This window comes from Marmota marmota, unplaced genomic scaffold (genome assembly GCF_001458135.2).
Source record: "Marmota marmota marmota unplaced genomic scaffold, marMar, whole genome shotgun sequence".
Lineage (NCBI taxonomy): Eukaryota > Metazoa > Chordata > Mammalia > Rodentia > Sciuridae > Marmota > Marmota marmota.
Window position 1 is genome coordinate 19,163,847 of NW_025999853.1, and position 11,392 is coordinate 19,175,238.

The window sequence follows — 11,392 nt, forward strand, 5'->3', positions numbered from 1 at the left end:
ATTTTATAAGTTTTATCATCAAAAGGGTTTTCTGTGAGAAAGTGTCTTCAAAGCATGCAGGATTGAAGGTCAAAGACTGGCAGCCAATTATAACTATCTTTTTGCACTCATAATTCTCTACCTTGGCAGCTGGTGTCTGAACTCAGAGTCAAGACTCATAGTCCTATGCCTTGCACAGAACCTCATTAAGCAGAGCATCACCATAGCAACTGGTCAATCTTGTTCTGTTTTATACAGGAAGTTCCCAGCTCAGGCACATGTACCTGTTCTAAGACAGAGATTCTCATCCAATCATGGCTTCCCACGTGTGTGTGTGTGTGTGTGTGTGTGTGTACATGTATAAGGGAAAGAAAAAATGTGAAGAAAATAATTTTTCTAATATTGAACACTAAACACACTTGACTGCTGGTAACAAATATATTTTTCTCCAGTAGACACCAGCTAGTGCCCAATAATTCGATTCAATTATGTCATTTGGTGGTTTTCAAATCCCATAGATTAAGGGCTGAGTCCCATAAAACTGAATGTACGTATTCACCTGAACTTTTGATTGACCAGCTAAAAATTTGAGTTCCTACAACTCCATCCTTAGGTTTCAGGTTTGATAATTTATTATGGTGGCCCATAAGCTCAGGGAAACATTTTACTTTCATTTACTGGTTTATTATAAACAGTGTTTCAAAGGATACAGAAGAGGAGTCAGTAGGAAGAGATGTAAAGGGTAAGGCATTGGGAACAGGAACAGAGCTTCCATCCTCTTTCAGGGGCATTATCCTCCCAGATTTCCAAGTGTTCAGCAGTCTGGAAGTTCTCTGAACACCCTCCTTTAGGACTTTCATGGAGGCATCATTATGCAGGCACAGTCTAGTTTGCCACTTGCCACTGGCAGACAACTCAACTTCAGTTCCCCTTCCTACACTGGAATTAAGAGAGAGGAACTGAAAATTCCAATGCTTTAATCACAATGCTGATTTCCTTGACAACAACAGCTCCCACCCTACTCTGAATCTACCAGGATTGCCTCTTCAGAACAAAAGATGTTCCAGTCATTCAGACAATTCCAAGGGATTCAAGGGATTTAGGAACTATATGTCAGGAACCAAGATCATGATGAAATATTAGAATAAAAGATTCTCCTAGTGCCTGCATCTATAAATGTTTTAGGAGATCTATGTCAGGACCTAGGGGCATATATACATATGGGGGAAAGTGCCCTCAAATTTTAAATACATGTCTATTTATATAATAAGATATATATGAGATAAATATTTATTTTAAACCATAATATGGATATTGGATTGATGGATAAATAGATAGATATGAAAAATTTAAGGATCATCAGAGCCCTGCATAGGCTGGGAGGAGGGTAGTGAAGTTTATTTTTTAAAGGATCCAATTTTTTTCAGGTAAATGCATCATAGAGAATGTGTAACCACCAAACTAATGCAAGGGAAAAAAAAGAGTGACAGAGTGTTTATGGAATTCCAAAGAAGGAAAGAACAGAAAGCACAATGACAATAATAATAATAAAAAAAAACAAGTTGAAAGTGTACAAAAAATAGTACATTTGGAGCCATGTACAAAGGTAATGATCTACCTTGAAAAAACATACCAAGTTCCACATCCAGTCTTTGCCATTTATTAACTGTTTGCTCTTTAATAAATGTCTTAACACTTCTAAGCATTATATTTTCTTCTGTAAAGCAGGATATAATATTATCTATCCCACAAAGTGGCTGTGAGGATTAAGAGAGATAACAGATGCACAGTTTTTATCATCTGACACACAGAAAGTATTCAATAAATGGCAGGTCAGAATTTTATGTTTAGCAGGTACTTCAAAACATAGGGTTTTTTTCCCCCTACCAGACCATTTTACAAATAATGAGAAATAAATAAAGAACATGCCAAAATTGAAGGTCTTAAATTTTGGTGTAATGGAAGGGTAAACAGTCAAGTGAACAGAGTGAAGGAAAGGGGTTAATGAAACACAAAGTTGAAGTTGTACAGGAAAAGAAATGGAATCATCAGGGGGTAAGTAATTGGGAGGGAAAGACAGAAGAAGACTTGATGGAAAGAAGAACAGGTGGCAGAACAATTAGGGTATACATGAGCTGGAAGGAAAAATGATCTGAGCTTGGGAAATTATAGTTTAAGATGTCTTAAGTGGTTCAATGCTGAGAAATGAGGAGCTTCTGTGTGGGATCATAGAAAGGAACTGCAAAAAGGGAATAAAAATCACCAAGGCCAAGGGGCCAAAGAATCCCAATTTTTGCAAGAATCTTATATTCAAATGCTCACAATTTTAGCAAGCTGGAGAGACAGTCAGTGCAAAATGAAGAAATTTGAACAATATAACTTGTTAAAATATTTTAACAAATACCAATTGTTCAGATATCTCATAGCTGCTGAAGGGCAGATACAGTATTCAAAATCAGATAGCCTGGTTTTAGATTTCTTACTTTTTTTTTTTTTTACCATGGTGTTATTACTCTTTTGATTAAAATTTACCATTATTATTTGTTAAAAGCTACAAAATGATTCGAAAATTGCACACACACACACACACAGCAATTACTTATTAAAATACCAGTTTTAAGTGAATGTATTTTATTGAATAGTATTTTGTATAATATTGGAAGCATTGCACATATTCAATGTAATTTATGACTTAGCCAATCAGTAAAATGTCATCTTTAACCCAAAACTCTAAGAAAACTTCTTAAATTTTTACATCAGAAACAAAGATATATTGCTGAGAATATTTTTATGTCAGGAAAAGAAAAAAAAATATACATCCATATTATAGTATTCAATACTTTCAAGCAAATCTGAAACATAATTTGCAAAATCATAAGATTATTTTCTATAAATTCGTATTTATTGTTCTACCTTTGGAAAAAATATCACTTTCCTGTGAAATTTAGCTTGGTGAACAATTCTAGTGAAGAAAGACTCATTGAGTTCTTAAAAGTTTCTGAGGACAAGTTAAAAATGTCCTGGAAAAAGATCAGAACAGTAATATGACTTGCAGGACTGTTCTTTTGCAAAACCCATCAGGAAAGTTATCCATCTTGTATGTTACAGTGCCAGGTTTGTATTCAAGCGGACAAAAGCCCTGCCATGTTTTTCATTCTCTGGCCTATTGCTTGCATTATAAATGATATAACAAAGCTGTTGCTTAGTGAGAGCATAAACCTAGGACATTACTCAGATTCAGAGGGAGAGATACTGCCTTTAGAGAAATAGAAAGAGAAATGGAAGAAACATTGTCTCTACATTAATACAAGCTCCTCTGCAAATTTATTTTATATACAAAGTCTTCATGTAGTTAGAGAGAAAGGAACAGAAAATGATTTGAGTGACTTTAGTACCACCAAGGCACTAAAGTCAAGAATGGTGTAGTATATTAGGAAGAGAGCAGAGAATACAGACATACCTATACAAGATATAGATATACCTATCAAAAATATTTAAATGAAATTTTTTGATAGAAAATTCTGGTGTTCACCTATACCATTTTTCTCTTTCACAGGCAATTAGAGGAAGAGACCACCATCCTCTAGAAGGAAAGCAAAGAAACCATAATATAAGTTCTGGCCATTTTGCAATGAGCATTGCATGAGCGTGGCTCTCTTTTCCCTTTCACTGCTGTGGAACAGAGAGACCTGCGTTTTCCAAGTTCAGGAAGGTAGTCAGTCTGCTATTCTATCAATCCAGCTCTCTGGAAGATTATATGGGGGAGGGAATTTTGGTTTTCCTATTAAGCCAATGAAATTGTCTTATTGTTATTATAGCATCAGAGACTATCCTGAATGGTTCATTCATACCTTTTATCAGCAACATAAATTAATAAATTCAAAACATTTATACAATCAGCATATCATTTGTAATTTAATTTTAAATTTCTATCTAAATCGTACATGGGCTTGGTAAAAATCAAATAGCTAGGATAAGCTCCCAGTGAGAATAATGATTTAGTACATCAGTTTTTCTATCTGAATCTAACTGTCTGGAAAGAATCTCTTTCAATATTTACTGCTTTAAATTTTCTTGTAGTTTTCTCTTATATGGCAAACACTATTTTTTTTAAAGTATTTTTTAGCTGTCGATGGACTTTTATTTTTGTTTATTTGTATGCAGTGCTGAGAATCAACCCCAGTGTGCCTCACATATGCTAGGCAAGCCCTCTACCATTGAACTCTAACCCCAGCAAACAATGTTTTTATCTCTCTTGGCTTGCAATTTTAAGTAACTTGTATTGAACTCTATTACAAAAGATATATATATATCTTGTGTTTTGGTAGCAAATACCGTATTACCTCTATTTTTTAACTTAGTTAATAAACGTTGAGAACTGAAACCTTTTTATTTGTTGAAATTTCATGAGGTTGCCTCAGCTTTTCTCTATGTGTTGATGATGTCATTAACATTCTACCTCTTTATGAGGACCTCTCAGCTTTTCTCTGTGTGTGATGAGGTCATTAATATTCTACCTCTTCCTTCTACCTTGTCATTTTCTTTTATCAGATACAACTTTAGTTTCATGGTCAAATTTGCTCCAATGTATACTATCTTAAATCATGTTGAAATGTGTACCAGTTCATACTATCTTATACCATGAATTACGTTTTCCATGCATTTTATGTAAACCAATCTTAAATACAAAAGTCAACAAAAGGACAGTTTATGGTATGACGAGTCTATCAATATTATCCCCATCCCAGGTTCAAATAAGAGACAGTTTTCACCTTTTCTATATCCAATCTATAGCAAATATTGAAGTGAAACCTTGTCCTGATTCACCGCTGAAATCTTGTTTCTGTCATCCTGAAGAAAGGGCGTGAAATCTGTCACCCACAGTTGATGTAATTCTCAATTATTTTTGCTGTTCCTATTTATTCCTTTTCAAAATTTTTCAAATGACCTCAGCAGGATACTAGGAGAAATCATACATGGACTTGGTAAAAATCAAATAGCTAGGATAAGCTAAAAATTTAATGTCATATAGGTGTTAGAAATCTTCCACTGGAGTACCTACTTGAGGCCTGGATGAGGAGGGAGAATGTGTGGGGAAGTGTTAAGCAGTGGAGAGTTGAGAATGGAGGTATGTGGGTTATCCAACAGAACTGCTGCATGAAGGGAAAGGTATCATTTAGGGTCCCCTGGGCCACTTGACTGAGAAGACTAAAACTAAATGATTTTTAACTACATTTAGATTTGCATATGTAGAGGTAGGCATTCATTTTATGTTTCAAAGATCAATATCCTTTAGTGAATATTGCTTTTATGCTTTTAGTAACATCTCATTACTTCACCTGGTCTATATGAGCAACACTGCTGGAATGTCCCATTGATGATACTCTATGAACACTCCTGTACCTCCTCTCCCTATGCTTTTATTCTCTATTTGCCTAATCACTCTTCTTCCCTTTAATTACAAGATTGTGTTCTTCAAGTAAATATTAAACTTACCTTGTTGTTCCCTCCTCATTTTCTTTCAAATCGTCAATGACAAACAATATATACTCAATTATCACTGCTTTCCAAATTTGTGGTTCAATGTGTTTTTCTATTTTCAGAATACAAATTTCTTTGATATGGTGGATGTATTAGTTTAATCTGGTTGCCATGAAACAATACCACAAGTTGGGTGTCTTAAAAAACACAAGTTTATTTTTTCACACTGCTGGAGATTGGGAAACCTAAGATCAAGTGCAGTTTCTCCCGAGGCCACTCTCCACAGCTTGTGTGTAGCTGCCTTCTCACTGTTTCTTCCCAAGAGGAACTCTGTATGCACCATGGAGTCTCTCAGCAGAAACATTTCATCTTCTTATAATGCCTCTCAGGTTTGATTAGGCCCTACCCTAAAGAACTAGTTTCAACTTAACATAGAAGATTGAGCTTCAACATATGAATTTTAGGTATGCAGTTCATCCCATAACAGTAGCCATGTTTGAATATGTCCCACCCAAAATTTAGGTTCTGAAACTTAATGGTCAACTGATAGCATTAAGAGAGGAGATTAGGCCACAAGGACTCTTCCCTAGTGAAGAGGATTATGATCCTCATAAAAGAAGCTGCACACAGCTAAACAGTCAGCCAAGTTTCAGCTTTTGGCATGTTGAGGACACAATGTTCGTCCCCTCAGGGGATGCAGCCAGAGGACTCCAGTTAGCAGCAGAAAGAATGGGACCTCACCAGCTGGCATCTTGTTCTTGGACATCTGGCCTCCAGAACTGTGAGAATGAAGCCCTGTTCTTTGTAAATTATCCGATCTTAGGTTACAGCAGCACAAATGGACTAAAATAGCATTTGAAATATGAGATTCCCCTTTCTTACTTGATTAAGTATATTATTGAGAAATTAGTAAAAATATATGATAATGGATTATACATGTGGCTTCCTCACATTTTGCAGGACAATCTGCAGCATTAATTGCTATATCTTTAGGAGTGAGCCAATTGGTTCTTTAAAAATGGCTTAAATGTGAGACATCTCAAATAAAGGAAACCACCATAACTACTAGGTTCAAGCCCCAGTTATTAGCCTTACAAAATATATCAAACTGTAAGTATAAACATGCATAATTTCTGCTAGAAATGAGACTGAGTGAAGTGTTGTATAAAACTGGTTCATTCCCCATGAAAACAGAAGCTTTTTTTTTTTGCTGTGGACCTCAGAAATAAGCCTTACAAAGAATGAGTAATCAGATAAATTCTCAGCAATACAAAATGACCAAGATAGCTCAACAACTTCTAAATTATTTGACAGAATCATTTGGTTCCAAAGAATAATTCCAAATGTTCAGTAAAAGATCTCAACAGAATAAAATGAGAATTGCCACATCAAAGCTTCTGTGTTTGTAAAAGAAACAGCTGTGACTAAGAGGCCTGAGGGCAATGTATTAATATTCAAAGTCATTATTCTGAAATGGAGTTAAGAATTTGAATATGTTTGCAAAAATATAATAAGCTCACTCCTATTTGAAATGATCTTTACAGATGCCATGTAAATATGTACCAATCAGCTTTGCAATTAAATACCACATAATTAATTCAGCAACTTCATGCCACAAGTATGTTGTAATTCCACTTGGTTTAAATTGTGCACTGTGGTAAATGAGAATGAATATTTCAGAATATTAACCCATTTAACATGTTCCCCTATTTGAGTGTGTTTGCACATGTGTATGCACGTGCACACACACACACACACACACACAGAATAAAACAATGTGAATCTGGAAAAAATTATACCATCTCTTTATTGGCAAGCCCAAAGAAAAAGATCAGGAGAAAAATAGTTTTACATTTAGTTTCTCTTATGCACACAAGAAAAAAAAAATGTTGGCAAAAATTGTTTCTTTGTATCATTGTTACAATCCTAAAACTGCTTACTCTACAATAATATGGCAGAGATGTCCAAATGTTATTCCTCTCTCTGTTTTACGAAATACAAGCATTTTGATTCCAGATGGTACATATTATGTAATATCATTTATCAAATTTCACATGATTCCAGGCACCTAAAACTCTTTTGCAGAGAAACATCAAGGCTCTGGGGTTTCTTTTTCTCTTTTCTCCCCCTATCTTTTTTGGGGGTGTTGGAAATGGTATTCATTTCTGGCAGGATGATATCTAAAAGTGTCCTTGAAAATAATAAATATTCAAAGACAATTAATCTTTTCTTCCTAGGTGGAGAGTCAACCTCTTTACTCACAATTCTTTCACTAAGCATTTATTGATCTATATACTTTCTCTAGATCAATGTGAAAGGCTTTGAAACATAGTAGCTAAAATAATCACCAATATGCCAAGGATAGTAAAGAAAGAAGTTGATCTAATTTGAATAGAAATTAGTGTATCAAAAATTTGATGTCATATCTATATGAAATTTTAAAAAATAAAAAATTAGAACTTGAAGTGCTACTAGAGTTCTAGATCCTAATAGATCAATTTCACGTAATCAATCAGCTTGTTGTCTGAGAGGATGATTTAGTCACTGAGTTTATAAATAAGATGAAGAAGAAAAATACTTTTAAAGAAAAAGTGTGGGGTTTTTAATCACCTAATGTAAATTATAGAGTATGTAGATAATATTGTATGTACATATATATAATACAAATTGACCAGAAAATAGTAGTAGCAGTTTTAACTTCATAAATAGCCCAATAAAATTATTATAAGTAGGACATTAAATATTGTTTCTAGTGTGAAAACAGACATAGAGATTGAAGAATAAGCTAAGGCAAAGAGGTTTCAGACACTTGAACATCTAGCTTATTTCACCTCCAGGGGACATGCTATAGTTGGTACCAACACAGCCACACCACTGATCTCTTACACAATTCCAGGCTATTGGATTTTAATTTTCTCACTTTAAAAATGTGATTAATAATCAGTTCTTTAGAGGAAATGGTCATTTGACTATATCCAAAATTATTCTCCAGTTGCATTTTAAATTTCTCACTTCTCTATAGAGACTGCAAAGGCTAACTTCTTACTTTCAAATTCTGCCTTTGTCCTAATTCCATTATCCATAAATCAGATTTTGAGACAATTATTTGGGTGTGAGTAATTCATGGAAGTTATCCCAGAAAAAAAAAAAACTGAAAAGTAAGTGAGGCAGGAAAGCCAATACATGATGTGGTAGTGAACAAATTCCATTGTGGGCAACTGGGAATGAATTGCCATGGGGAGTGTAAGAGAGTACAAGGTACATTTCATGGTAATTCTCAGGGAGGGGTGAGGAAGCTGAGGTTTCTATATAACTCCTCCCACCTCTACAATTTAATGTTTCTTCTCTATAAAAACGGGCAACTGAACATTACTGCATCACAACCATTGGAGATAACAGGCATTGCTTGAAAATGTTGTGTTAAAATATGTCCTTATACAGTACTGTGATCTTTTTTTTTTTTTTTTTTTTGTATCAGGAATGGAACTCAGGAGCACTCAATCACTGAGCCACATCCCCAGCCCAATTTTGTATTTTATTAGAGACAGGGTCTCACTGAGTTGCTTAGCACCTCACCGTTGTTGAGGCTGGCTTTGAGCTCTCAATTCTCCCGTCTCAACCTCCCAAACTTGACCTTGTATTAAAAAAAAAAAAAACACAAAATTAGATTGGAAGATTTTTATCTCATCCTGGCCTTACTAAGAGCTAATAGCAAAATGGAATAGTCTCTCTATCTTGGACTTAGAGTTTTGTCATTTGAGAAAGCTTGAATCATTGAAGAATCTAAATATTCTTCCAGTTCTAAGTTCCACGGGGTCTTTAATTAAATATAATTTATGAGGTTTATAATAATTCTATTCTTATTTTCATTAGATCCTAAAAACTTAATGTCACATTGACTTTTTTATCATTAAGTAGAAAAGAGAGTGTCTTTCCAAGGTCAGAAAACCATCTGTAAAGTGAATAAATTAACATGGCTAAAATAAAATCTCTCAATGGGAGAAATCAAATGATCTGTTAAAGTGATTGGACAAAGCTCACACATTTTCATGATAGTGTATATAGTACCAGAATATTGCCTCCAGACTGGCAAAGAGGTTTGTCAATGCTTCTTTTTAAAAGAGAGACAGAGTTAAAGGAAGGAATGACACCATATGTAAGTAATAAAAATGCAATCCCAAACAAACCAGATCCTCAAAAACCTTATGATCAAAATTGCTTCCCGAACTACCCTCTTATTGATGCCAGATGTTAATCATGAAAACAGAAGATAAAGAATTTATGCTGAGACAAAGCCCCCTTTTAAACAGTAAGAAGTTAACTTAGGGAAAGAAAGAGACTGTGTACTTCTGGTTAGGCAATAAACCTTCCTTCTGAACCACGTTAAAACATTTTTCCATTGACGACCATAGTTTATATAGTCAAAATCCATTCTGCAAAACGAAATTCATAATTTTTGGATAAAGTCTTAGACTGATAGAGGTTAGCAGCCATATGATTAAAGAAAAAAGCATTACATTTTAAAAGATCATTTTAAATCATTTAAAAAGATTTCTGAGGGCTTTTCCTTTTTGCATGTTTTATTTTTCTATTCTGAAATTAGTTCCATCTATGACCTCTAGCTACATTTCTAAATCCTGCCTCTCTCTCATAATCCAAAAGCACATTTTATAGATATTATAATATCTTGACCTAACTGCTACTTTAATACCCAAAGCTAAATACACCCAAACCTAACTTCCTTTTCCTGAAAATTCTTTCCTCTGTTTTCTTTCCATCATTCCTTCATTAATTTAATCATCTGTTTACTCAATGGACATTTAAGAGTCTAACAGAAGATTGATGTATTGTATTGGAGCTAAAGTAGATACAAAGAAGAATACAACATAGAACCTGGTTTTGAGGTTTCTAGCAAAGAAATGTCCTTTAGAGTGGGTGAAACACAGTGAAGACATGCTATCATTGGTGTTCATCAAACCCAGAGCTTTTCTCCCACTCCAAAAATTCCCAAGAAGGTGGTTCAAGTACAGTCACATGATTCAAATCCTAAAAATGTGCGAATGGTCCCAGGCCACAAAGTAAAGTCGTAAAACAGCACAAGTAAAGTCAGAGATGGAAAAATGGGCGGTGCACCGTATCAAACTCTAGATCCATATTTCAGAGTCCACGTTCATTTATCCCCATTCTTTGTAAATTGAATATCTATTGTATTTTAATATATTAGACTACTCAGAAAAATATTATGATTTTACTTTAATGTCAGATATAATTTTAAATAAAGACAATTAAATATTGCTTTCTGCTTATCTCCACATTTATCATTTCTGGGGTTCAACATTTCCTCCTTCACCTTCAAATATTTCTTCATTCTGAAAACTTCTTTCACCACTTCTTACAGTAACATTCTACTAATCCAAATACCCCTTTTTGTATTTATTGATATGTTTTTATTTTATCTTTATTTAAAAATTTTTTTTTCTGGACATAAATTTCATAGTAAATATCCTTTCAGCACTTTAAAGATGTCACTTCAATACCAGCTAATCTCTATTGGTTTTATGTCAGCTGTTATTTGGATTGCTTACTCCTTATAAGTAATGTATAATTTTTTTCCATCTATATTTTGGATACTTTTTAGCTTTGATTACCAACAGTTTTACTGTGCCCAAACTGTGCTTCTTCTTTGTATTTATCTTGCTTGAAGTTTGCTGAGAATGTCAAATATGTTTGTAGATATCTGTTACCACATTTGGGAAAATTTGGGCCATTTGTTAACTATCTTTGTTTTCTTCAAACTTCATATGAAGAAGTTAACTTAGCTCCCAGTATAACTCACTTTGTAGAAAAGGTCTATGGATAATAAAGCTTAAGTTAGGAAACAGCCTTGGATCCTTAATTCAATAGAAGCCATCTCCTAATGAAAGAGAAACAC